Source organism: Heterodontus francisci, chromosome 2, assembly GCF_036365525.1.
Source record: "Heterodontus francisci isolate sHetFra1 chromosome 2, sHetFra1.hap1, whole genome shotgun sequence".
Taxonomy (NCBI): Eukaryota; Metazoa; Chordata; class Chondrichthyes; order Heterodontiformes; family Heterodontidae; genus Heterodontus; species Heterodontus francisci.
Genome location: NC_090372.1, coordinates 217,296,245 through 217,323,666, shown reverse-complemented (window position 1 = coordinate 217,323,666; position 27,422 = coordinate 217,296,245).

Genomic DNA, 27,422 nt, shown 5'->3' with positions numbered 1-27,422 from the left:
AGTGGGGCAAGGTCAGGTATTGTCAAAACCGGCAAAGATACAAGCCTTAATGGACTTCCCTATCCCTAAATCTAAACAGGAAATAATGAGATTTTGAGGGATGTGTGGCTTTTATTGGAAATTTGTACAAAACTTTAGTAGAGTGGCTGCTCCGTTTACCGACTTGCTACGAAGAAAGAAAAACAAAGTGGTATGGTCAGATGAATGCCAGACGGCTTTTGGAAAGCTAAAGGCAATCCTAACTAATGAACCAGTGTTGGCTGCTCCAAATTTCGCTAAACCCTTTAAATTAATGATCGATGCTAGTGATCTGGGGGTTGGTGCAATCCTATTCCAAGATAACGAATCGGGCAGAGAGAAGCCAGTAGGATATTATTTCAGAAAACTAAATTGTCATCAGAAAAATTATTCCACTGTGGAAAAAGAAACATTGGGACTTTTACTGGCTCTCAAATATTTTGAGGTATATGTCCGCCAGGACTATAAAGAGGTATTAATATACACTGACCATAACCCATTAACATGTGTGGAAAGGTTTAAAAACCGAAATGCTAGAACCTTTAGATGCAGTCTGTTCTTACAGCTTTATCATCTAAGGATTGTACATATCTTGGGGAAAAATAATGTTATGGCTGACACTTTGTCTCGGATTTAACCATGTTACCGTGTGTGGATGGTGATGGCATAAAAGAATGCAGTAAATTCTTAGTAGGGTATATCTGTAAATGCAAAGAAAAATTGTGTTAATGTTTTTTCAATTACTATTTTTTGCATTGTAATGAAATGCATTTCGGGAATGACATTTCATTCCACCGGGGCAGAGGTGTCATGATATTTTTTGGGGGGAAATCTACTGTGTGTCTTTAAGTCAGCAAAGGATCAGTACTGCTTTAAGAATAAGCAAGCCTCAGGAGTTATCGAGAAGGCATTCTGGTTGCCATTGGATGCAACCCGACACAGAGGGAACCAACCAATTTCAGCTGGTGCATCCTGGTTGCTTTGGATACAGCCACTCAGAGACTGAGGTTAAATATACAATGTTGCGATTAACTTTTTGAAACTAGCTGAAAAACTGGCTTTTGACAGACACAGACACAGACACAGACTGTCTGCCAGTATGTACTGAAGGAAATAGGACAGTTCTCCCTCTGACTGTTTAAACCCTATTTGTTATACTCTCTCAAAATTTTAAAGAAGCTTCAAGCCAGATTAATTTCTTAAAAGAAAATAAACAATTACTTTAACTACTGAACTGTAATTGCTGTGTTCATCACTGGAAAAGAAGAAGAGCATCACTTCAACTGCTGAACTAGACTACTGACTGTCCTACTGTTGAAGAACCTTTTTTTCCCATTGGATGGCTAAGAGGAGTTCAAGCAACCTTGGACTGTTCCACATTGGAAGATTCCACTTCAGCAAGGACTTTGTTAGTTTTGTTTTAAATGTTGTTTATATCTTAGTCGTGTTTAAGAATTTAGTTTTCTCCAATAAACTGTTAATTTGTTGATCTAAAGATACCTGGTTTTGTTCGCCTCATTTGGGGGTTAAAAGATGGTTCAATTTGGCTGTGGTTTTCTTGAATTTGGAAAGTTTAAAGTAATTTGTTAGGTGATCTGTGGAGGGATGGGACTGAATTGACAGTGCATTTCTCCCACCACAGTCAGAATCATATATTTTGATTGTGGGTTGGTCTTGAGCGGTCGTGTCGTAACAGCAGCTAAGATGTTTCCCCTGATTGGGGAGTCTGGAACCAGGGGACACAATTTCAAAATAAGGGAGAAGCCACTTAGGACAGAGATGAGGAAACATTTCTTTACTCAGAGGGTTGTGAATCTTTGGAATTCTCTACCCCAGAGGGCTGTGGAAGCTCAGTCATTGAATATGTTTAAAGCAGAGATTGATAGATTTCTAAATACCAATGACATAAAGGGATATGGGGATAATGTGGGAAAAAGGCATTGAAGTGGATGATCAGCCATAATGGCATTGAATGGCAGAGCAGGCTCGATGGGCTGAAAGGCCGACTCCTGTTCCTATGTTTCTACCTCTGTTGCGGGGTTCCACTGCTCGGCCTGGGTCTGAGACCTCTGCAGTACCAGCAGTGGCCACCACTCCTGGTGATGCTGTCAATACTGCAGAGCTGCCAGCCCTCTGATTGGCCAGCAGCTCTTGGAGGCGGGATCCCCGTCCCTTTGGGGCATGAAAACACTGAGGGTGGAAGCGTTTCCCCCTCCTGTTCAGGCCGGTGGCGGGAGCCCCACCTCCATAGGGCTGGATTTTATTGCTCAGTTTGAAGGCAGGTACTATAGTGGGAGTGGCAGCATCTGTGGAAAGAGAAGCAGAGTTAACGTTTCGGGTCAGTGACCCTTCTTCGGAACTGACAAATATTAGAAAAGTCACAGATTATAAACAAGTGAGGTGGGGGTTGGGCAAGAGATAACAAAGGAGAAGGTGCAGATTGGACCAGGCCACATAGCTGACCAAAAGGTCACGGAGCAAAGACAAACAATATGTTAATAGTGTGTTGAAAGACAAAGCATTAGTACAGATTAGGTGTGAATATACTGAATATTGAACATCAGCAAGTGCAAACCTGAAAAAAAACCTGAAAAAAACTGGTAGTGGCATCACGCTGGAGGTGGCGAAAATGGCGGAGGATGATCCTTTGGATATGGAGGCTGGTGGGATGAAAAGTGAGGACAAGGGGAACCCTGTCACGGTTCTGGGAGGGAGGGGAAGGCGTGATGCCACTACCAGTCGCATCTTCCCCTCCCTTCCCCTGTCAGCATTCCGAAGGGATCGTTCCCTCCGCGACACCCTGGTCCACTCCTCCATTACCCCCACCACCTCGTCCCCATCCCAGGGCACCTTCCCTTGCAATCGCAGGAGGTGTAATACCTGCCCATTTACCTTCTCTCTCCTCACTATCCCAGGCCCCAAACACTCCTTTCAGGTGAAGCAGCGATTTACTTGTACTTCTTTCAATGTAGTATACTGTATTCGCTGCTCACAGTGTGGTCTCCTCTACATTGGGGAGACCAAGCGCAGACTGGGTGACCGCTTTGCGGAACATCTCCGCTCAGTCCGCAAGCAGGACCCTGAGCTTCCGGTTGCTTGCCATTTCAACACTCCCCCCTGCTCTCATGCTCACATCTCTGTCCTGGGATTGCTGCAGTGTTCCAGTGAACATCAACGCAAGCTCGAGGAACAGCATCTCATCTACCGATTAGGCACACTACAGCCTGCCGGACTGAACATTGAGTTCAATAATTTCAGAGCATGACAGCCCCCCACTTTACTTTCATTTTTAGTCATTTTTAGTTATTTTTTCTTCCTTTTTTTTGCATTCCTTTTTACATTTTTTATAATCTTTTTTTGCATTTATTTCATTTCATCTTAGTTTGTTCAGTTTGCTTACCCACTGTTTTTTTCAGGTTGTTTTTCTTCAGGTTTGCACTTGCTGATGTTCAATATTCAGTATATTCACACCTAATCTGTACTAATGCTTTGTCTTTCAACACACTATTAACATATTGTTTGCCTTTGCTCCGTGACCTTTTGGTCAGCTATGTGGCCTGGTCCAATCTGCACCTTCTCCTTTGTTATCTCTTGCCCAACCCCCACCTCACTTGTTTATAATCTGTGACTTTTCTAATATTTGTCAGTTCCGAAGAAGTGTCACTGACCCGAAACGTTAACTCTGCTTCTCTTTCCACAGATGCTGCCAGACCTGCTGAGTGAATCCAGCATTTCTTGTTTTTGTTTCAGATTTCCAGCATCCGCAGTATTTTGCTTTTACTATAGTGGGAGGGTGGCCGGAGAATCAGCGCAGAGTCAACCGTTACGGAACCCAACGCCGTAATGCGGGTTCCAATTTTCTCGGAGGCAGTGAAGTTCTGTGGCGGTGCCTCCACTGCTCTGTGTGGGTCTGTATGTTAAATATGTTAAATACTGTTTTGCTTTAATTAGAATGTAATTCGCAACGATGCTGTCAGCCATTCGCAATCTACAGCATGAAAAGCGCAGGCCACTGAGGCAAGAGTCCTTGGTGCCTGCAGAGGTTAGGTACGTTATGTGTTGTTATCCTGTTGAATTTGTTTTAACACCAGATATTGCCACAGAGGTCAATCTGCAGATGTGAGGGGAGGGGGGAAGCTGTGCAAGTGGACACTGTTGGGGGGGAAGGGGGAACTCTGCAAGTGGACACTGTTGTGGAGGAAGGGGGAACTCTGCAAGTGGACACTGTTGCGGGGTGGGAAGGGGGAACTCTGCAAGTGGACACTGTTGAGGGGAAGGGGGAACTCCAAGTGGACACAGTTGTTGTTGGGGGGAAGGGGGATCTCTGCACGGGGACACTGTTGTTGGGGGAGAAGGGGGAACTCTGCAAGTGGACACAGTCAGGGGAAAAGGGGGAACTCTGCAAGTGGACAGATTTGGGGAGGAGGGGGAACTCTGCAAGTGGACACTGTCGGGGGGGAAGGGGGAACTCTGCAAGTGGACACTGTCGGGGGGGAAGGGGGAACTCTGCAAGTGGACACTGTCGGGGGGGAAGGGGGAACTCTGCAAGTGGACAGATTTGGGGAGGAGGGGGAACTCTGCAAGTGGACACTGTCGGGGGGGAAGGGGGAACTCTGCAAGTGGACACTGTCGGGGGGGAAGGGGGAACTCTGCAAGTGGACACTGTCGGGGGGGAAGGGGGAACTCTGCAAGTGGACACTGTCGGGGGGGAAGGGGGAACTCTGCAAGTGGACACTGTCGGGGGAGATGGGAGAACTCTGCAAGTGGACACTGTTGTGGGGGGAAGGGGGAACTCTGAGTGGACACTGTTGTTGGGGAGGGAACCCGGCAAGTGGACACTGTTGTTGGGGGGGAATTCTGCAAGTGAACACTGTTGTTGGGGGGGAATTCTGCAAGTGAACACTGTTGAGGGGGGGAAGGGGGAAACTCTGCAAGCGAACACTGTTTTGGGGGGGCAGAAGGGGGAACTCTGCAAGCGAACACTGTTTTGGGGGGGGAGAAGGGGGAACTCTGCAAGTGGACACTGTTGAGGGGGGAAGGGGGAACTCTGTAAGTGGACACTGTTGAGGAGGGAAGGGGGAAGCCTGCAAGTGGACACTGTTGAGGGGGGAAGGGGGAACTCTGCAAGTGGACACTGTTGGGGAGGGAAGTGGGAAGCATGCAAGTGGACACTGTTGGGGAGGGAAGGGGGAACTCTGCAAGTAGACACTGTTGGGGGGTAAGTGAGAACTCTGCAAGTGGACACTGTTGGGGAGAGAAGGGGGAACTCTGCAAGGGGACACTGTTGTTGGGGGGGGAGCTCAGCAAGTGAACACTGTTGAGGGGGGAAGGGGGAACTCTGCAAGTGGACACTGTTGTTGAGGGGGGGGTGGAAGGGGGAACTCTGCAAGTGGACACTGTTGAGGGGAGGGAAGGGGGAACTCTGCTAGTGGACACTGTTGTGGGGGGGAAGGGGGATCTCCAAATGGACACTGTTGAGGGGGGAAGGGGGAAATCTGCAAATGGACGCTGTTGTGGCGAAGGGGGAACTCTGCAAGTGGACATGTGTGGGGGGAAGGGGGAACTCTGCAAGTGGATACTGTTGAGGGGGGAAGGGGGAACTCAGCAAGCGCACACTTGGGGGCAGGAGGAAGGGAGAAGCGGGAACTCTGCAAGTGGACACTGTTGGGGAGGGAAGGGGGAACTCTGCAAGTGGACACTGTTGAGGGGAAGGGGGAACGCTGCAAGTGGACACTGTTGAGGGGAAGGGGGAATGCTGCAAGTGGACACTGTTGGGGAGGGAAGGGGGAACTCTGCAAACGCACACTTGGGGGCGGGGGGAAGGGGGAACTCTGCAAGCGGACACTGTTGGGGGCGGGAAGGGGGAACTCTGCAAGCGGACACTGTTGGGGGGGAGAAGGGGGAACTCTGCAAGAGGACACTGTTGGGGGGGTGGGAAGGGGGAACTCTGCAAGAGGACACTGTTGGGGGGGGTGGGAAGGGGGAACTCTGCAAGCGGACACTGTTGGGGGGGGAAGTGGGAACTCTGCAAGTGGACAATGTCGGGGGGAAGGGGAACTCTGCAAGCGGACACTGTTGGGGGTGGGGGGGGTGGGAAGGGGGAACTCTGCAAGTGAACACTGTTGACGGGGGGGGAAGGGGGAACTCTGCAAGTGGACAATGTCGGGGGGAAGGGGAACTCTGCAAGCGGACACTGTTGGGGGGGAAGGGGGAACTCTGCAAGAGGACACTGTTGGGGGGGGGGTGGGAAGGGGGAACTCTGCAAGTGAATACTGTTGACGGGGGGGAAGGGGGAACTCTGCAAGTGGACAATGTCGGGGGGAAGGGGAACTCTGCAAGTGGACACTGTTATTGAGGGGGAAGGGGGAACTCTGCAAGTGGACACTGTTGGGGAGGGAAGGAGGAAGTTTGCAAGTGGACACTGTTGTTGAGGGGGGGGAAGGGGGAACTCTGCAAGTGGACACTGTTGGGGAGGGAAGGGGGAATTCTGCAAGTGGACACTGTTGGGGAGGGAAGGGGGAACTCTGCAAGTGGACACTGTTGGGGAGGGAAGGGGGAACTCTGCAAGTGGACACTGTAGTGGGGGGAAGGGGGAACTCTACAAACGCACACTTGGGGGCGGGGGGGAAGGGGGAACTCTGCAAGTGGACACTGTTGGGGGGGGGAAGGGGCAACTCTGCAAGCGGACACTGTTGGGGGGGGGGAGGTTGGGGGGACTCTGCAAGTGGACATATTTGTGTGGGGGGGGGGGGAAGGGGAACTCTGCAAGTGGACACGTTTGTGGTGGGGGGGGGGAAGGGGAACTCTGCAAGTGGACACTGACGGGGGGAAGGGGGAACTCTGCAAGTGGACACTGTTGTTGAGGGGGAAAGGGGGAACTCTGCAAGTGGACACTGTTGTGGGGGGAGGTGGGAACTCTGCAAGTGGACACTGTTGAGGGGGGAAGGGGGAACTCTGCAAGTGAACACTGTTGAGGGGGGAAGGGGGAACTCTGCGAATGGACGCTGTTGTGGGGAAGGGGGAGCTCTGCAAGTGGACACTGTTGTAGGGGGGGAAGGGTGAACTCTGAAAGTGGACACTGTTGGGGAGGGAAGGGGGAACTCTGCAAGTGGACACTGTCGGTGGGAGGAAGGGGGTACTCTGCAAGTGGACACTGTTGGGGAGGGAAGGGGGAACTCTGCAAGTGGACACTGTTGGGGAGGGAAGGGGGAACTCTGCAAGTGGACACTGTCGGTGGGGAAAGGGGGAACTCTGCAAGTGGACACTGTTGTTGGGGAGGGAACTCGGCAAGTGAACACTGTTGTTGGGGGGGAACTCTGCAAGTGAACACTGTTGAGGGGGGAAGGGGGAACTCTGCCAGTGGACACTGTTTTGGGGCGGGGGGGAGAAGTGGGGGACTCTGCAAGTGGACACTTGTGGGAGGAAGTGGGAACTCTGCAAGTGGACACTCTTGGGGAGGGAAGGGGGAACTCTGCAAGCGGACATTGTTGGGGGGGAGGGGGAAATCTGCAAGTAGACACTGTTGTGGGGGGGAAAGGGGGAACTCTGCAAGTAGACACTGTTTTGGGGGGGAAGGGGGAGCTCTACAATTAGACACTGTTGAGGGGGGAAAGGGGGAACTCTGCAAGTGGACACTGTTGTGGGGGGAAGGGGGAACTCTGCAAACGCACACTTGGGGGCGGGGGGAAGGGGAAAGCCTGCAAGTGGACACTGTTGGGGAGGGAAGGGGAAACTCTGCAAGTAGACAATATTGTGGGGGAAGGGGGAAGCGTGCAAGTGGACACTGTTGTGGGGGGAAGGGGAAACTCTGCAAGTAGACAATATTGTGGGGGAAGGGGGAAGCGTGCAAGTGGACACTGTAGTGGGGGGAAGGGGGAACTCTGCAAACGCACACTTGGGAGCGGGGGGGAAGGGGGAACTCTGCAAGCGGACACAGTTGGGCGGGAAAGGGGGAACTCTGCAAGCGGACACTGTTGGGGGGGGAGGTTGGGGGGACTCTGCAAGTGGACATGTTTGTGTGGGGGGGGAAGGGGAACTCTGCAAGTGGACACGTTTGTGGTGGGGGGGGGGGAAGGGGAATTCTGCAAGTGGACACTGACGGGGGGAAGGGGGAACTCTGCAAGTGGACACTGTTGTTGAGGGGGAAGGGGGAAGCCTGCAAGTGGACACTGTTGGGGTGGGAAGGGGGAAGTTTGCAAGTGGACACTGTTGTTGAGGGGGGGGAAGGGGGAACTCTGCAAGTGGACACTGTTGAGGGGGGAAGGGGGAACTCTGCAAGGGGACACTGTCGGGGGGAAGGGGGAGCTCTGCAAATAGACACTGTTGGGGAGGGAAGGGGAACTCTGTATGTGAACGGTGTTGTGGGGAAGGGGGAAACTCCAAGTAGACACTTTTGAGGGGGGAAGGGGGAACTCTGCGAATGGACGCTGTTGTTGGGAAGGGGGAACTCTGCAAGTGGACACTGTTGTGGGGGGGGAAGGGGGAACTCTGAAAGTGGACACTGTCGGGGGGAAGGGAGAACTCTGCAATTGGACACTGTTGTTGTGGGGGCAACTCTGCAAGTGAACACTGTTGTTGGGGCGTAGGGGGGAGGGGGGAAGGGGGAACTCTGCAAGTGGACACTTGTGTAGGGAAGGGGGAACTCTGCAAGTGGACACTGTTGTGGGGGAAGGGGGAAGCCTACAAGTGGACACTGTTGGGGAGGGAAGGGGGATGCCTGCAAGTGGACACTGTTGGGGAGGGAAGGGGGATCTCAATAAGTGGAGACTGTTGAGGGGAAGGGGGAACGCTGCAAGTGGACACTGTTGTGGGGGGAAGGGGGAACTCTGCAAACGCACACTTGGGGGAAGGGGGAATTCTGCAAGTGTACACTGTTGGGGAGGGAAGGGGGAACTCTGCAAGTGTACACTGTTGGGGAGGGAAGGGGGAACTCTGCAAGTGGACACTGTTGTGGGGGGGAGGTAGGGGGAACTCTGCAAGTGGACACGTTTGTGGGGGGGGGAAGGGGGAACTCTGCAAGTGGACATTGTTGTGGGGGGGGGGGAAGGGGAAATCTGCAAGTGGACACTGTCGGGGGGAAGGGGGAACTCTGCAAGTGGACAGTGTTGTTGAGGGGGAAGCCTGCAAGTGGACACTGTTGGGGAGGGAAGGGGGAACTCAGCAAGTGGACACTGTTGTTGAGGGGGGGGAAGGGGGAACTCTGCAAGTGGACACTGTTGAGGGGGGGTAAGGGGGAACTCTGCAAGTGGACACTGTTGAGGGGGGGTAAGGGGGTACTCTGCAAGTGGACACTGTTTGGGAGGGAAGGGGGAACTCTGCTAGTGGACACTGTTGTGGGGGGGAAGGGGGAACTCTGCAAGTGGACACTGTTGTGCGGGGAAGGGGGAACTCAGCAAGCGCACACTTGGGGGCAGGAGGAAGGGGGAAGCGGGAACTCTGCAAGCAGACACTGTTGAGGGGAAAGGGGGAACTCTGCAAGTGGACACTTGTTGGGGGAACTCTGCAAGTGGACACTGTTGAGGGGGGAAGTGGGAACTGTGCAAGTGGACACTGAGGGGGAAGGGAGAACTGTGCAAGTGGACACTGAGGAGGGAAGGGGGATCTCTGCAAGTGGACACAGTCGAGGGGGGAAGGGAGAACTCTGCAAGCGGACACTGTTGGGGGAAGCCTGCAAGTGGACACTGTTGTGGGGGGAAGGGGGAAGCCTGCAAGTGGACACTGTTGTGGGGGGAAGGGGGAAGCCTGCAAGTGGACACTGTTGAGGGGGGGAAGGGTGAACTCTACAAGTGGATACTGTTGAGGGGAAGGGGGAACTCTGCAAGTGGACACTGTTGTTGGGGGGAAGGGGGAACTCTGCAAGTGGACACAGTCGGGGGAAAAGGGGGAACTCTGCAAGTGGACACGTTTGGGGGGGGAGGGGGATCTCTGCAAGTGGACACTGTTGCGGGGGGAACTCGGCAAGTGGACACTTGTTGCGGGGGGGGTGGGTAGGGGGGAAGGGGGATCTCTGCAAGTGAACACGGTTGAGGGGGGAAGGGAGAACTCTGCAAGCGGACACTGTTGGGGGAAGCCTGCAAGTGGACACTGTTGTGGGGGGAAGGGGGAAGCCTGCAAGTGGACACTGTTGTGGGGGGAAGGGGGAAGCCTGCAAGTGGACACTGTTGAGGGGGGGAAGGGTGAACTCTACAAGTGGATACTGTTGAGGGGAAGGGGGAACTCTGCAAGTGGACACTGTTGTTGGGGGGAAGGGGGAACTCTGCAAGTGGACACAGTCGGGGGAAAAGGGGGAACTCTGCAAGTGGACACGTTTGGGGGGGGAGGGGGATCTCTGCAAGTGGACACTGTTGCGGGGGGAACTCGGCAAGTGGACACTTGTTGCGGGGGGGGTGGGTAGGGGGGAAGGGGGATCTCTGCAAGTGAACACGGTTGAGGGGGGAAGGGGGAGCTCTGCAATCGAACACTGTTTTGGGGGGGAGAAGGGGGAACTCTGCAAGTGGACACTGTTGGGGAGGGAGGGGGAACTCTGCAAGTGGACATGGTCGGGGGGGAAGGGGGAACTCTACAAGTGGACACTGTTGGGGAGGGAAGGGGGAACTCTGCAAGTGGACACTGTTGTTGAGGGGGAAGGGGGAAGCCTGCAAGTGGACACTGTTGGGGAGGGAAGGGGGAAGTTTGCAAGTGGACACTGTTGTTGAGGGGGGGAAGGGGGAACTCTGCAAGTGGACACTGTTGTGGGGGGTAAGGGGGTACTCTGCAAGTGGACACTGTTGGGGAGGGAAGGGGGTACTCTGCAAGTGGACACTGTTGTGGGGGGGAAAGGGGGAACTCTGCACGTGGGCACTGTTGGTGGGGGGAAGGGGTAACACTGCAAGTGGACTCTTGAGGGGGGAAGGGGGAACTCTGCGAATGGACGCTGTTGTGGGGAAGGGGGAACTCTGCAAGTGGACACAGTTGGGGGAAAAGGGGGAACTCTGCAAGTGGACACGTTTGGGGGGGGAGGGGGATCTCTGCAAGTGGACACTGTTGTTGCGGGGGAAGGGGGAAGCCTGCAAGTGGACACTGTTGGGGAGGGAAGGGGGAAGTTTGCAAGTGGACACTGTTGTTGAGGGAGGGAAGGGGGAACTCTGCAAGTGGACACTGTTGTGGGGGGTAAGGGTGTACTCTGCAAGTGGACACTGTTGTGGGGGGTAAGGGGGTACTCTACAAGTGGACACGGTCGGGGGGGAAGGGGGAACTCTGCAAGTGGACACTTTGGTGGAGGGAAGGGGAAACTCTGCAAGTAGACACTGTTTGGGGGGGGGGAACTCTGCAAGTGGACACTGTTGTGGGTGGAAGGGGGAACTCTGCAAGTGGACACTGTTGTGGGGGGAAGGGGGTACTCTGCAAGTGGACACTGTCGGGGGGGTAGGGGGAAATCTGCAATTGGACACTGGTGGGGGGAAGGGGGAACTCTGCAAGTGGACACTGTTGTGGGGGGAAGGGGGAACTCTGCAAGTGGACACTGTTGTGGGGGGAAGGGGGAACTCAGCAAGCGTACACTTGGGGGCAGGGGGAAGGGGGAAGCGGGAACTCTGCAAGTGGACACTTGTTGGGGGAACTCTGCAAGTGGACACAGTTGTGGGGGGAAGGGGGATCTCTGCAAGTGGACACAGTCGAGGGGGGAAGGGGGAACTCTGCAAACGCACACTTGGGGGTGGGGGGAAGGGGGAACTCTGCAAGTGGACACTGTTGAGGGGGGAAGGGGAACTCTGCAAGTGGACATTGTCGGGGGGCAGGGGGAACTCTGCAAGTGAACACTGTTGTGGGGGGTGAGGTAGGGGGTACTCTGCACGTGGACACGTTTGTGGGGTGGGGGGAAGGGGAACTCTGCAAGTGGACACGTTTGTGGGGGGAGGGGGAACTCTGCAAGTGGACACTGTTGGTGGGGGGGAGGGGGAACTCTGCAAGTGGACACGCTTGGGGGGGGAGGGGGACTCTGCAAGTGGACACGTTTGGGGGGGGGGGAGGGGGAACTCTGCAAGTGGACACTGTTGGTGGGGGGGAGGGGGTACTCTGCAAGTGGACACTGTCGGGGGGGAAAGGGGGAACTCCAAGTGGACTCTGTTGAGGGGGGAAGGGGGAACTCTGTGAATGGACGCTGTTGGGGGACTGCAAGTGGACACAGTCGGGGGAAAAGGGGGAACTCTGCAAGTGGACACGTTTGTGGGGGAGGGGGATCTCTGCAAGTGAACACGGTTGAGGGGGGAAGGGGGAGCTCTGCAAGCGAACACTGTTTTGGGGGCGGGAGAAGGGGGAACTCTGCAAGTGGACACTGTTGTGGAGGGAAGGGGAAACTCTGCAAGTAGACACTGTTTGGGGGGGGTGCGAAAGAGGGAACTCTGCAAGTGGATACTGTTGAGGGGGGGAAGGGGGAAACTCTGCATGCGGACACTGCTGGGGGGGGCGGGGGAACTCTGCAAGTGGACACTGTTGTGGGGGGAAGGGGGAACTCTGCAAGTGGACACTGTCGAGGGGGGGAAGGGGGAACTCTGCAAGTGGACACTGTCGGGGGAAGGGGGAACTCTGCAAGTGGTCACTGTCGTGGGGGGAGGGGGGACATCTGCAAGTGGACACTGTTGTGGGGGAAGGGGGAACCCTGCAAGTGGATGCTGTTGTGGGGAAGGGGGAACTCTGCAAGTGGACACTGTTGGGGAGGGAAGTGGAAACTCTGCAAGTGGACACTGTTGAGGGGGTGTCAGGGGGAACCCAGCAAGTGGACACTGTTGAGGGGTGGTAAGGGGGAACCCTGCAAGTGGACACTGAGGGGGGGAAGGGGGAAATCTGCAAATGGACACTGTTGTGGGGAAGGGGGAACTCTGCAAGTGGACACTGAGGGGGGGAGGGGGGACATCTGCAAGTGGACACTGTTGTGGGGGAAGGGGGAACCCTGCAAGTGGACGCTGTTGTGGGGAAGGGGGAACTCTGCAAGTGGACACTGTTGGGGAGGGAAGTGGGAACTCTGCAAGTGGACACTGTTGAGGGGGGGGGGGGGGGGTCAGGGGGAACCCAGCAAGTGGACACTGTTGAGGGGTGGTAAGGGGGAACCCTGCAAGTGGACACTGAGGGGGGGAAGGGGGAACTCTGCAAGTGTACACTGTTGGGGGGGAAGGGGGAACTCTGCAAGTGGACACTGTTGTGGGGGAAGGGGGAACCCTGCAAGTGGACGCTGTTGTGGGGAAGGGGGAGCTCTGCAAGTGGACACTGTTGGGGAGGGAAGTGGGAACTCTGCAAGTGGACACTGTTGAGGGGGGGGGGGGTCAGGGGGAACCCAGCAAGTGGACACTGTTGAGGGGTGGTAAGGGGGAACCCTGCAAGTGGACACTGAGGGGGGGAAGGGGGAAATCTGCAAATGGATGCTGTTGTGGGGAAGGGGGAACTCTGCAAGTGGACACTGTGGGGGGGGGAAGGGGGAACTCGGCAAGTGGACACTGTTGGGGCGGGGGAAAGGGAGAACTCTGCAAGTGGACACTGTTGTGGGGGGTGGGGGCGAGGGGGAAGGGGGAACTCTGCAAGTGGATAATGTTGAGGGGGAACTCTGCAAGTGGATATGTGGAGGGGAAGGGGGAACTCAGCAAGCGCACACTTGGGGGAAGGGGGAAGCGGGAACTCTGCAAGTGGACACTGTTGGGGGAACTCTGCAAGTGGACACTTGGGGGAACACTGCAAGTGAACACTGTTGAGGGGGGAAGGGTGAACTCTGCAAGTGGACACTATTGAGGGGGGAAGGGCGAACTCTGCAAGTGGACACTGTTGGGGAGGGAAGGCGGAACTCGACAAGTGGACACTGTTGAGGGGGGGAAGGGGGAAATCTGCAAATGGACGCTGTTGTGGGGAAGGGGGAACTCTGCAAGTGGACACTGTTGTGGGGGGGGAAGGGGGAACTCTGCAAGTGGTCACTGTTGTGCGGGAGGGAAGGGGGAACTCTGCAAGTGTACACTGTTGGGGAGGGAAGGGGGAACTCTGCAAGTGGACACTGTTGTGGGGGGGGGAAGGGGGAACTCTGCAAGTGGACACTGTTGTGGGGGGGGGAAGGGGGAACTCTGCAAGTGTACACTGTTGGGGGGGGAGGGGGAACTCTGCAAGTGTACACTGTTGTGGGGGGGGGAAGGGGGAACTCTGCAAGTGTACACTGTTGGGGGGGAAGGGGGAACTCTGCAAGTGGATACTGTTGAGGGGAAGGGGGAACTCTGCAAGTGGACACTGTTGTGGGGGGGAAGGGGGAACTCTGCAAGTGTACACTGTTGGGGGGAAGGGGGAACTCTGCAAGTGGATACTGTTGAGGGGAAGGGGGAACTCTGCAAGTGGACAATGTTGTTGGGGGAGCTCTGCAAGTGGACACTGTTGGGGGAAGGGGGAACTCTGCAAGTGGACACTGAGGGGGGAAGGGGGAACTCTGCAAGTGGACACAGTTGTGGGGGGAAGGGGGATCTCTGCAAGTGGACACAGTCGAAGGGGGAACTCTGCAAGTGGACACTGTTGTGGCGGGAAGAGAGAACTCTGCAAGTGGACACTGTTGAGGGGAAGGGGCAACTCTGCAAGTGGACAATGTTGTTGGGGGAAGGGGGAACTCTGCAAGCGCACACTTGGGGGCAGGGGGAAGGGGGAACTCTGCAAGCGGACACTGTTGAGGGGGAATGGGGAACTCTGCAAGTGGACAATGTTGTTGGGGGAACTCTGCAAGTGGACACTGAGGGGGGAAGGGGGAACTGTGCAAGTGGACACTGAGGGGGGAAGGGGGAACTGTGCAAGTGGACACAGTCGAGGGGGGAAGGGGGAACTCTGCAAGTGGACACTGTTGTGGCGGGAAGTGAGAACTCTGCAAGTGGACACTGAGGGGGGAAGGGGGAACTCTGCAAGTGGACACTGTTGAGGGGGGGCGCGGGCGAACTGTGCAACTGGACACTGTTGAGGGGGGGTAAGGGGGAACCCTGCAATTGGACACTGTTTGGGAGGGAAGGGGGAACTCTGCTAGTGGACACTGTTGTGGGAGGGAAGGGGGAACTCTGCAAGTGGACACTGTTGTGCGGGGAAGGGGGAACTCAGCAAGCGCACACTTGGGGGCAGGAGGAAGGGGGAAGCGGGAACTCTGCAAGCAGACACTGTTGAGGGGAAAGGGGGAACTCTGCAAGTGGACACTTGTTGGGGGAACTCTGCAAGTGGACACTGTTGAGGGGGGAAGTGGGAACTGTGCAAGTGGACACTGAGGGGGAAGGGAGAACTGTGCAAGTGGACACTGAGGAGGGAAGGGGGATCTCTGCAAGTGGACACAGTCGAGGGGGGAAGGGAGAACTCTGCAAGCGGACACTGTTGGGGGAAGCCTGCAAGTGGACACTGTTGTGGGGGGAAGGGGGAAGCCTGCAAGTGGACACTGTTGTGGGGGGAAGGGGGAAGCCTGCAAGTGGACACTGTTGAGGGGGGGAAGGGTGAACTCTACAAGTGGATACTGTTGAGGGGAAGGGGGAACTCTGCAAGTGGACACTGTTGTTGGGGGGAAGGGGGAACTCTGCAAGTGGACACTGAGGGGGGAAGGGGGAACTCTGCAAGTGGACACAGTTGTGGGGGGAAGGGGGATCTCTGCAAGTGGACACAGTCGAGGGGGGAAGGGGGAACTCTGCAAGTGGACACTGTTGTGGCGGGAAGAGAGAACTCTGCAAGTGGACACTGTTGTGGGGAAGGGGGAACTCTGCAAGTGGACACTGTTGAGGGGAGGCGCGTGCGAACTGTGCAAGTGGACACTGTTGAGGGGGGAACGGGGAACTCTGCAAGTGGACACTTTTGAGGGGAGGCGCGGGCGAACTGTGCATGTGGACACTGTTGAGTGGGGAGCGGGGAACTCTGCAAGTGGACACTTTTGAGGGGGGAAGGAGGAACTCTGCAAGTGGACACTTGTGGGGGGAAGGGGGAAATCTGCAAGTGGATACTGTTGAGGGGAAGGGGCAACTCTGCAAGTGGACAATGTTGTTGGGGGAAGGGGGAACTCTGCAAGCGCACACTTGGGGGCAGGGGGAAGGGGGAACTCTGCAAGCGGACACTGTTGAGGGGGAATGGGGAACTCTGCAAGTGGACAATGTTGTTGGGGGAACTCTGCAAGTGGACACTGAGGGGGGAAGGGGGAACTGTGCAAGTGGACACTGAGGGGGGAAGGGGGAACTGTGCAAGTGGACACAGTCGAGGGGGGAAGGGGGAACTCTGCAAGTGGACACTGTTGTGGCGGGAAGTGAGAACTCTGCAAGTGGACACTGAGGGGGGAAGGGGGAACTCTGCAAGTGGACACTGTTGAGGGGGGGCGCGGGCGAACTGTGCAACTGGACACTGTTGAGGGGGGGTAAGGGGGAACCCTGCAATTGGACACTGTTGTGGGGGGAAGGGGGAACTCTGCAAGTGGACACTGTTGTGGGGGGAAGGAGGAAATCTGCAAATGGACGCTGTTGTGGGGAAGGGGGAACTCTGCAAGTGTACACTGTTGGGGAGGGAAGGGGGAACTCTGCAAGTGGACACTGTTGGGGGGGAAGGGGGAACTCTGCAAGTGGATACTGTTGAGGGGAAGGGGGAACTCTGCAAGTGCACAATGTTGTTGGGGGAACTCTGCAAGTGGACACTGTTGGGGGAAGGGGGAACTCTGCAAGTGGACACTGTTGGGGGAAGGGGGAACTCTGCAAGTGGACACTGAGGGGAGAAGGGGGAACTCTGCAAGTGGACACAGTTGTGGGGGTAAGGGGGATCTCTGCAAGTGGACACAGTCGAGGGGGCAAGGGGGAACTCTGCAAGTGGACACTGTTGTGGGGAAGGGGGAACTCGGCAAGTGGACACTGTTGAGGGGAGGCGCAGGCAAATTGTGCAAGTGGACACTGTTGAGGGGGGAACGGGGAACTCTGCAAGTGAACACTTTTGAGGGGAGGCGCGGGTGAACTGTGCATGTGGACACTGTCGAGGGGGGAAGGGGGAACTCTGCAAGTGGACACTGTTGTGGCGGGAAGTGAGAACTCTGCAAGTGGACACTGAGGGGGGAAGGGGGAACTCTGCAAGTGGACACTGTTGAGGGGGGCGCGGGCGAACTGTGCAACTGGACACTGTTGAGGGGGGGTAAGGGGGAACCCTGCAATTGGACACTGTTTGGGAGGGAAGGGGGAACTCTGCTAGTGGACACTGTTGTGGGAGGGAAGGGGGAACTCTGCAAGTGGACACTGTTGTGCGGGGAAGGGGGAACTCAGCAAGCGCACACTTGGGGGCAGGAGGAAGGGGGAAGCGGGAACTCTGCAAGCAGACACTGTTGAGGGGAAAGGGGGAACTCTGCAAGTGGACACTTGTTGGGGGAACTCTGCAAGTGGACACTGTTGAGGGGGGAAGTGGGAACTGTGCAAGTGGACACTGAGGGGGAAGGGAGAACTGTGCAAGTGGACACTGAGGAGGGAAGGGGGATCTCTGCAAGTGGACACAGTCGAGGGGGGAAGGGAGAACTCTGCAAGCGGACACTGTTGGGGGAAGCCTGCAAGTGGACACTGTTGTGGGGGGAAGGGGGAAGCCTGCAAGTGGACACTGTTGTGGGGGGAAGGGGGAAGCCTGCAAGTGGACACTGTTGAGGGGGGGAAGGGTGAACTCTACAAGTGGATACTGTTGAGGGGAAGGGGGAACTCTGCAAGTGGACACTGTTGTTGGGGGGAAGGGGGAACTCTGCAAGTGGACACTGAGGGGGGAAGGGGGAACTCTGCAAGTGGACACAGTTGTGGGGGGAAGGGGGATCTCTGCAAGTGGACACAGTCGAGGGGGGAAGGGGGAACTCTGCAAGTGGACACTGTTGTGGCGGGAAGAGAGAACTCTGCAAGTGGACACTGTTGTGGGGAAGGGGGAACTCTGCAAGTGGACACTGTTGAGGGGAGGCGCGTGCGAACTGTGCAAGTGGACACTGTTGAGGGGGGAACGGGGAACTCTGCAAGTGGACACTTTTGAGGGGAGGCGCGGGCGAACTGTGCATGTGGACACTGTTGAGTGGGGAGCGGGGAACTCTGCAAGTGGACACTTTTGAGGGGGGAAGGAGGAACTCTGCAAGTGGACACTTGTGGGGGGAAGGGGGAAATCTGCAAGTGGATACTGTTGAGGGGAAGGGGCAACTCTGCAAGTGGACAATGTTGTTGGGGGAAGGGGGAACTCTGCAAGCGCACACTTGGGGGCAGGGGGAAGGGGGAACTCTGCAAGCGGACACTGTTGAGGGGGAATGGGGAACTCTGCAAGTGGACAATGTTGTTGGGGGAACTCTGCAAGTGGACACTGAGGGGGGAAGGGGGAACTGTGCAAGTGGACACTGAGGGGGGAAGGGGGAACTGTGCAAGTGGACACAGTCGAGGGGGGAAGGGGGAACTCTGCAAGTGGACACTGTTGTGGCGGGAAGTGAGAACTCTGCAAGTGGACACTGAGGGGGGAAGGGGGAACTCTGCAAGTGGACACTGTTGAGGGGGGGCGCGGGCGAACTGTGCAACTGGACACTGTTGAGGGGGGGTAAGGGGGAACCCTGCAATTGGACACTGTTGTGGGGGGAAGGGGGAACTCTGCAAGTGGACACTGTTGTGGGGGGAAGGAGGAAATCTGCAAATGGACGCTGTTGTGGGGAAGGGGGAACTCTGCAAGTGTACACTGTTGGGGAGGGAAGGGGGAACTCTGCAAGTGGACACTGTTGGGGGGGAAGGGGGAACTCTGCAAGTGGATACTGTTGAGGGGAAGGGGGAACTCTGCAAGTGCACAATGTTGTTGGGGGAACTCTGCAAGTGGACACTGTTGGGGGAAGGGGGAACTCTGCAAGTGGACACTGTTGGGGGAAGGGGGAACTCTGCAAGTGGACACTGAGGGGAGAAGGGGGAACTCTGCAAGTGGACACAGTTGTGGGGGTAAGGGGGATCTCTGCAAGTGGACACAGTCGAGGGGGCAAGGGGGAACTCTGCAAGTGGACACTGTTGTGGGGAAGGGGGAACTCGGCAAGTGGACACTGTTGAGGGGAGGCGCAGGCAAATTGTGCAAGTGGACACTGTTGAGGGGGGAACGGGGAACTCTGCAAGTGAACACTTTTGAGGGGAGGCGCGGGTGAACTGTGCATGTGGACACTGTTGAGAGGGGAGCGGGGAACTCTGCAAGTGGACACTTGTGGGGGGAAGGGGGAACTCTGCAAGTGGATACTGTTGAGGGGCAGGGGGAAATCTGCAAGTGGATACTGTTGAGGGGAAGGGGCAACTCTGCAAGTGGACAATGTTGTTGGGGGAAGGGGGAACTCTGCAAACGCACACTTGGGGGCAGGGGGAAGGGGGAACTCTGCAAGCGGACACTGTTGAGGGGGAATGGGGAACTCTGCAAGTGGACACTTGTGGGGGGAAGGGGGAACTCTGCAAGTGGATACTGTTGAGGGGAAGGGGGAAATCTGCAAGTGGACAATGTTGTTGGGGGAAGGGGGAACTCTGCAAGCGCACACTTGGGGGCAGGGGGAAGGGGGAACTCTGCAAGCGGACACTGTTGAGGGGGAATGGGGAACTCTGCAAGTGGACAATGTTGTTGAGGGAACTGTGCAAGTGGACACTGTTGAGGGGGGAAGAGGGAACTCTGCAAGTGGACACTGTTGAGGGGGGAAGGGGGAACCCTGCTATTGGACACTATTGTGGGGGGAAGGGGGAACTCTGCAAGTGGATACTGTTGAGGGGTGAAGGGGGAACTCTGCAAGTGGACACTTGTGGGGGAAGGGGGAACTCAGCAAGTGGACACTGTTGAGGGGGGAAGGGGGAACTCTGAAAGTGAACGGTGTTGTGGGGAAGGGGGAACTCTGCAAGTGGACACAGTTGAGGGGGGGTGAGGGGGTACTTTGCAAGTGGACACTCCTGTGGGGGTGGGAGGCAGGGCTCGGAATCTTTATGGGTTGTTTTATTCGGGGGAGCTGTGCCGACAACTCGGTTGGTCTTCTGATGTACATGATAACTCACATTTATTTAAAAGTTGTGAGGGCAACATCAAGCCATACCATAGAGCTCCTGCCAGAATACTACTGAAGCAGGAATTCTCTGCCCAGTTCGGTGTACTTGACCTTTTGAAAGAATCGGAAGTTACAAGGAGGATAATTCACCCTGTTTTCCTGGATCCTCCTTCTGTGATGAGGCATCTCCACCGGAGGTGAGCCAAGAGGCAGCTTCTAGATGTGAGCGGCAGCAGCCACCAAGGTGAAGATGAGCCTAGATATGTCAGCGAGTCTATCGGACTCAGATGGTATTCCTGCAGATGTCTCAGTGTCACTGCCAGAGACGACTGTGGATGACCAGAGTGTCCACCGCATACCTCTGCACAATGCTGAATGATGATTTGCAACCAAATGGTTTTGGTCCTCACCCTGTGCCTGTGGCCCTCAAAATTCCTCTGGCCCTAATCTTTTACGCCTCTGAATCATTTTTTAATTCATTCATGGGATGTGGGCATTGCTGGCTAGGCCACCATTTATTGCCCATTCCTAATCCCTATGGGTGGCACAGTGGTTAGCACCGCAGCCTCACAGCTCCAGCGACCCGGGTTCAGTTTTGGGTACTGCCTGTGTGGAGTTTGCAAGTTCTCCCTGTGTCTGCGTGGGTTTTCGCCGGGTGCTCCAGTTTCCTCCCACAGCCAAAGACTTGCAGGTTGGTAGGTAAATTGTCCATTGTACATTGCCCCTAGTGTAGATAGGTGGTAGGAGAATGGTGCGAATGTAGTAGGGAATATGGGATTAATGTAGGATTAGTATAAATGGGTGGTTTTTGGACGGCACAGTCTCGGTGGGCCGAAGGGTCTGGTTCAGTGCTGTATCCCAAAATAAATAATTGTCCTTGAGAAGGTTGTGGTGAGCTGCCTTCTTGAACCGCTGTAGTCCATGTGGGGTAGATAATGCTGTTAGGAAGGGAGTTCTCGGATTTTGACACAGTGACAGGGATTTCAGGTGACGTGTGGGGGTCCCTCAATCTGCAGTGCACTGCTGCATTAAGGAGGTGACCAATGCTCTGTTCAGGAGGACGGGTGACTATGTTCACAGTAGGTCAGGCCATGAGGGCCCTTGGATTTGGGGCCATTTTAGGATTCCCACAGGTCCAAGGTACAATCAACAGCACACAAGAGGCAATCAAGGCTCCTATGGACTAACCAGCTGCCTTCATAAACAGAAACCGGTTTCATTCATTCAATGTCTAAATCGTGTGTGACCACAGAAAGCACTTTCTACAAGGAAGCGGAAAGGAGCCAGACCTTTATGGAAGCACCTAGAACTAGGAACAGATAAATACAGCACCCGGCTCAGGTTCTTCATTTACCTTCAGGGAGCAGCCGGACCTTTATGGGAGCACCTAGAACTAGGAACAGATAAATACAGCACCCGGCTCAGGGCCTTCATTTACCTTCAGGGAGCAGAGAGGAGCCGGACCTTTATGGGAGCACCTAGAACTAGGAACAGATAAATACAGCACCCGGCTCAGGGCCTTCATTTATCTTCAGGGAGCAGAGAGCAGCCGGACCTTTATGGGAGCACCTAGAACTAGGAACAGATAAATACAGCACCCGGCTCAGGGCCTTCATTTATCTTCAGGAAACAGAGAGCAGCCGGACCTTTATAGGAGCACCTAGAACTAGGAACAGATAAATACAGCACCCGGCTCAGGGCCTTCATTTACCTTTTTGGGAGCAGAGAGCAGCCGGACCTTTATGGGAGCACCTAGAACTAGGAACAGATAAATACAGCACCCGGCTCAGGGCCTTCATTTATCTTCAGGGAACAGAGAGCAGCCGGACCTTTATGGGAGCACTAGAACTAGGAACAGATAAATACAGCACCCGGCTCAGGGCCTTCATTTACCTTTATGGGAGCAGAGAGCAGCCGGACCTTTATGGGAGCACCTAGAACTAGGAACAGATAAATACAGCACCCGGCTCAGGGCCTTCATTTACCTTTATGGGAGCAGAGAGCAGCCGGACCTTTATGGGAGCACCTAGAACTAGGAACAGATAAATACAGCACCCGGCTCAGGGCCTTCATTTATCTTCAGGGAGCAGAGAGCAGCCGGACCTTTATGGGAGCACTAGAACTAGGAACAGATAAATACAGCACCCGGCTCAGGGCCTTCATTTACCTTTATGGGAGCAGAGAGCAGCCGGACCTTTATGGGAGCACCTAGAACTAGGAACAGATAAATACAGCACCCGGCTCAGGGCCTTCATTTACCTTTATGGGAGCAGAGAGCAGACGGACCTTTATGGGAGCACCTAGAACTAGGAACAGATAAATACAGCACCCGGCTCAGGGCCTTCATTTATCTTCAGGGAGCAGAGAGCAGCCGGACCTTTATGGGAGCACCTAGAACTAGGAACAGATAAATACAGCATCCGGCTCAGGGCCTTCATTTATCTTCAGGGAGCAGAGAGCAGCCGGACCTTTATGGGAGCACCTAGAACTAGGAACAGATAAATACAGCACCCGGCTCAGGGCCTTCATTTACCTTTATGGGAGCAGAGAGCAGCCGGACCTTTATGGGAGCACCTAGAACTAGGAACAGATAAATACAGCACCCGGCTCAGGGCCTTCATTTATCTTCAGAGAGCAGCCGGACCTTTATGGGAGCACCTAAACAGCTTCAGGAGTTAACTTGCACTGAGTTTGAAAAAGAATTCAAACAGTGACATCACAGGAAAGCTGTAAGGTGATTGGATGGTGAGTAACTGCTGTTAAGGAGTATCTGTAAATAGCTAGGTTAGTGCACTGCTGTTAGGGTGTGTGCTAATAATGATAATAGTTGGAAATTAGAAAAACGCAAAATTAAAATTTATGTAACCATGTTATAATTAATTGTCATTAATTATATTTAATTGAGACAAACAAGCAGAAGGTGATGGGTCTTGTTCTGTTTTACTTTTATGTGGCTAGGTTTATATATTACCAAAGTTTAAATAAAAGCAGTAAGTGGTGGTGGGGAGAGGCATTAATTAAAAAATTAATTAGGTAAATAATTAACTAGTTATTTAAAACACAATGAGGATGGCAGGGCAGGTGATGTATTGCATCTGCAGTATGTGGGAACCCGTGGACACCAGTGTGATTTGCAGCAACCACATCTGCAGTCAGTGTCTACAGCTCAAGGAGCTTCGGCTCAGAGTCATTAAACTGGAGTCCGAGTTACAGACACTGCAATGCATCAGGGAGGGGGACATTTTATTCCAGAAGCCAGTCACACCCCTTAGGTTAGGTTCTTTTGATTTGATCAGTGGTCAGGGACAGGAGGATGTGACTGTGAGTGAGGCAGATAAGGGGATCGAGAAGGCAGAAGTGGAGGAGCCTCAGCCCTTGCAATTGTCCAACTGGGGGTTTGAGGTTCTTTCAGCTTGTATGGATGAGAGTGGGGGCTGCAGGGTAGATGAGCAAAGTGACCAAGGCACCATGGTACAGGAAGTCATTCAAGAGTGGGGAGTGAATAGGAATATAGTGGTAGTGGGAGACAATGTAGTCAGGGGGATAGACACTGTCTCTGCAGCCAAGAGTGAGAATCCAGAAGGCTGTATTGCCTGCCCGGTGCGAGGGTTTGAGATCTGCTCAGGACTGGAGAGGAACTTGTAGTGGAAGGGGGAGGATCCAATTGTTTTGGTCCATGTGTGTACCAACGACATAGGTAGGACTAGGAAAGAGATTCTGCATAGAAAGTATGAGCAACTAGGACCTAAATTAAAAAGCAGAACCTCAAAGGTAATAATCTCTGGATTATTACCTGAGCCACGAGCAAATTGGAGTAGGGTAAATAAGATTAGAGAGTTAAATGCATGGCTCAAAGATTGGTGTGGGTATGATGGGTTTCGATTCATGGAGCACTGGCGCCAATACTGGGGAAAGTGGGAGCTGTACCGTTGGGACAGTCTTCACCTGAACCATGCTGGGACCAGTGTTCTGGTGAGTCGTAAAACTAGGGCGGTCGAGAAGGCTTTAAACTAAATAGCGGGGGAGAGAGAGGATATGATAAACTAAAGAGAGAGGACAAGGCAAGAGAGCAAATTAGCAATAAGGGAAATAATAATCAGAGCATGGCAGGAAGGGACAATGTACAAAATTAAGAGTGTACAAGCAGCTAAGGCTAGAGGTTGCGTAAATAGTTAAAAGACAGAACTAAAGGCTCTGTATTTGAATGCACGTGACATTCATAACAAAATAAATGAATTTGATGGCTCAAATAGAAATAAATATGTATGATCTTATAGCCATTACAGAGACATGGCTGCAAGATGACAAAGGCTGGGACCTGAATATTCAAGGGTACGTGACATTTTGGAAGGACAGGAAACTAGGAAAATGTGGAGGGGTAGCTCTGTTAATTAAGGATGACATTAATACAGTAGAGAGGTGACCTTATTTCTAAAAATCAAGATGTAAAATCATTTTGGATAGAGATAAGAATTAGTAAAGTTAACAGTAACCACACTGTAAGATGGGATATACAGGAAGAAATAGTGGGAGTTTGAGAGAAAGGTATGGTGATCATCATGGGTGATTTTAATCTACAGATAGATTGGACAAATCAGGTTGGCAAAGGTAAACTGGAAGATGAGTTCATGATGTGTTTTCGGGATAGTTTCTTTGAGCAGCACATTCTAGAAACAAACCGAGAGCAGGCTATTCTAGATCTGGTAATGTGTAATGAGACAGGTGGATGTTGAAAGGATGTTTCTTTCCCCTTGTGGGAGAGACTAAAACCAGGGGCACAGTTTAAAAATAAGGGACTGACCATTAAGACAGAGATGGGGAGAAATTTTTCATCTGAGGTTCATGAGTCTGTGGAACTCTTCCCTGGAAAGCAGGGTGATTGAATGTTTTTAAGGCAGAGGTAGACAGATTCTTGACAAACAAGGGAGTCAAAGGGTATCGGGGTTTGGCAGGAAAGTGGAGTTGAGTCCACAAACAGATCAACCATGATCTTATGCAATAGCAGAGCAGGCTCGAGGGGCTGAATAGCCGACTCCTGTTCCTAGCTCGAATGTTCATACGTTCATATGTAAGTGTGTGCCTGCTTCCCAGGCAGCAGAGATGACTCATACATACTTCACCAGTCCGAGGTGCCACTGCTTTTCACTCCCCCGATCACCTTCGGGGGTGGATTCTTGGGGATAAGGACTACCCGTCGATGACGTGGCTTCTGACGCCAGTGAGGAATCCCACCAATGATGCTGAAGAGCATTACAACACCTGCCACGGCTCCACCCAAGCAACCATTGAGCATGCGATTGGTATTGTCTTGCAGACCCCCACCTGCCAGAAATGAGGCATATTAATTTTGTCATATAAACATTGATTTTAAACTGTTGCTGGAGTGAAGAAATGACTTGTGTGAAGATCACCACACACTGGGCTGGAAGAACATTTGCATACTAAGAGACTCTGCTTGTGGAGACAAAGGACTATTCCCTGCTCTAATTAACCTAAATGGATTTTGATTACCAGACATTGAAGGTGGAAGGAAGTGCATTCCAGGCCCTGCTAAGGTGATGCAATCCACAAAGCCAGGACTGGTTAAACCAACTGGTCACATGACTAACTGGTCCAGGTTTTTTGAACCAGCCACAGGACAGTTTGAATTCAGATGGCAGTTTTGCAACTGAAGCTGAAACAAGCAATTCTCTCACCTGGTGGTCTCTCTCTCTCTCTCTCTCTCTCTCGCTTTCTCCAGTCACCGGACCCATGGAAGACATGTAAACCTCAAGAGAGAAATGACTCCGACATCAAAACAAGTTGAAGCGTGAACTGCAGGACTTAGAAGCAACCAAAGACTCCACATTGAACTCAAAGGACAGTAAATAACTACCAGATATCGCCTCAAACTTTTCCCCTTTATTCTTTCTACTTTTTCTGTCTCTATCTGCGTGTGTGTTTTATCACGTATGCATGCTAGCGTGGTCACGTCGCATATTCGTAGTCGTTAACCGGATTAGAGTTTAAGATTAATAAACTTCTACCTTTCTTGTTTAAATCTAAGGAAACCTGTCTGATTTCTTTGCCTTACAATTGGAGCAGTGAACAAGGATTCACTGAGTGGGAGCTAAAAACAGTTTCTAAAATTAAACCCTGTTACAGTTAAACCAGGCGAAGGCTGAGAGGGAACCCCCTGGACCCCTTCTCACCTAGTCGTAACAGTATGCTGAAGATGCAGTTCCGCTGCCTCGATAGATCTGGAGGAGCCCTACAGTATGCACCAATCAGAGTTGCGTGCATTGTTGTAGTCTGCTGTGTTCTGCACAACATCGTACTAGAGAGGGGGGAGGACTTGCAAGATGAAGAAGTACAGGAGTATGAGACATCCTCTGATAACGAGGACACAAAGGGCACACAAGGACAAACATGCATGGGAAATCAGAGAGCCCTGACGGAGGCCAGACATGTGAGCAACAAGCGCAAGAGGTAAGGCAGAGACTGATAATTAGTCTTTTCAACTGGGACCCCTCGTTCAACATCCAATATGGCACATGCTCCTTGGCTCCCGGCTAACTTCAGAGGCCGCAGGTATGGTACCCTGCCACCAGTCCTGGCTGTCTCCCTGCAGCTGTGGGCCCTGCTGAAAGATCAAGGATGCAGTTACTGTTATGTTCCAAACGTCTCCACAGCACGTCAATGCTAACATGGGCCCTTCTTCTGCATCTGGGGGATGGTGATGCACTCATACCAGCTCTATCTGTCATAGGTCTCAGTTGGGCTAAGATAGAAATGAGAGAGACTGGTCTCACTTATGCAGTCAGTAATCTGCTATCATTACACTAAGAGCTTCCTGTCATTGGAATGGCTGTGTCAACCGTAGGTCTTTTACACTTTAGGGCAAGCAGATCACAGCAAGCTATCTAGAACTCCGCAACTTGCCTCGGCTGAGTGTAGGAGGTCACTGACCCTCTTCCTGCACTGGACCCAGTTACGACGGGTGACCCCACGGCTTCTAACCTCCTCATTGATCTCTGTCCAGGCTTGTTTGGTTAGGCGGGAGGACCTCTTCTTGCCATTGCTGGGAAAGAGGATCTGCCACCTTTCCCTTGCAGCCTGGAGGAGAATTGCAGGGAGGCATCACTGAACCACCCTTGCACTTACGTCTGCCATGTTAGTAATGATGCCCGTGGAGCTGTTGGCTGAGATGCAAACTGACAGCAAACTGAAGAGGTGTTGCTGCAACAAGCTGGCATTAAATGCAAGGACAGTAAATGCAGGGCTGGCAGCCTTTTAAAGATGGCACCAGCACCTGATCCAACGTCAGGTTATGCCATTCACAGCATCACCAATGCCACCCCCGCCCACATGATTGGGGCGGGGGGAACGGATGTCGTCACATGCAGGACAGCTGGCGTTTTGTGCACCTGCTGCCGTTCCC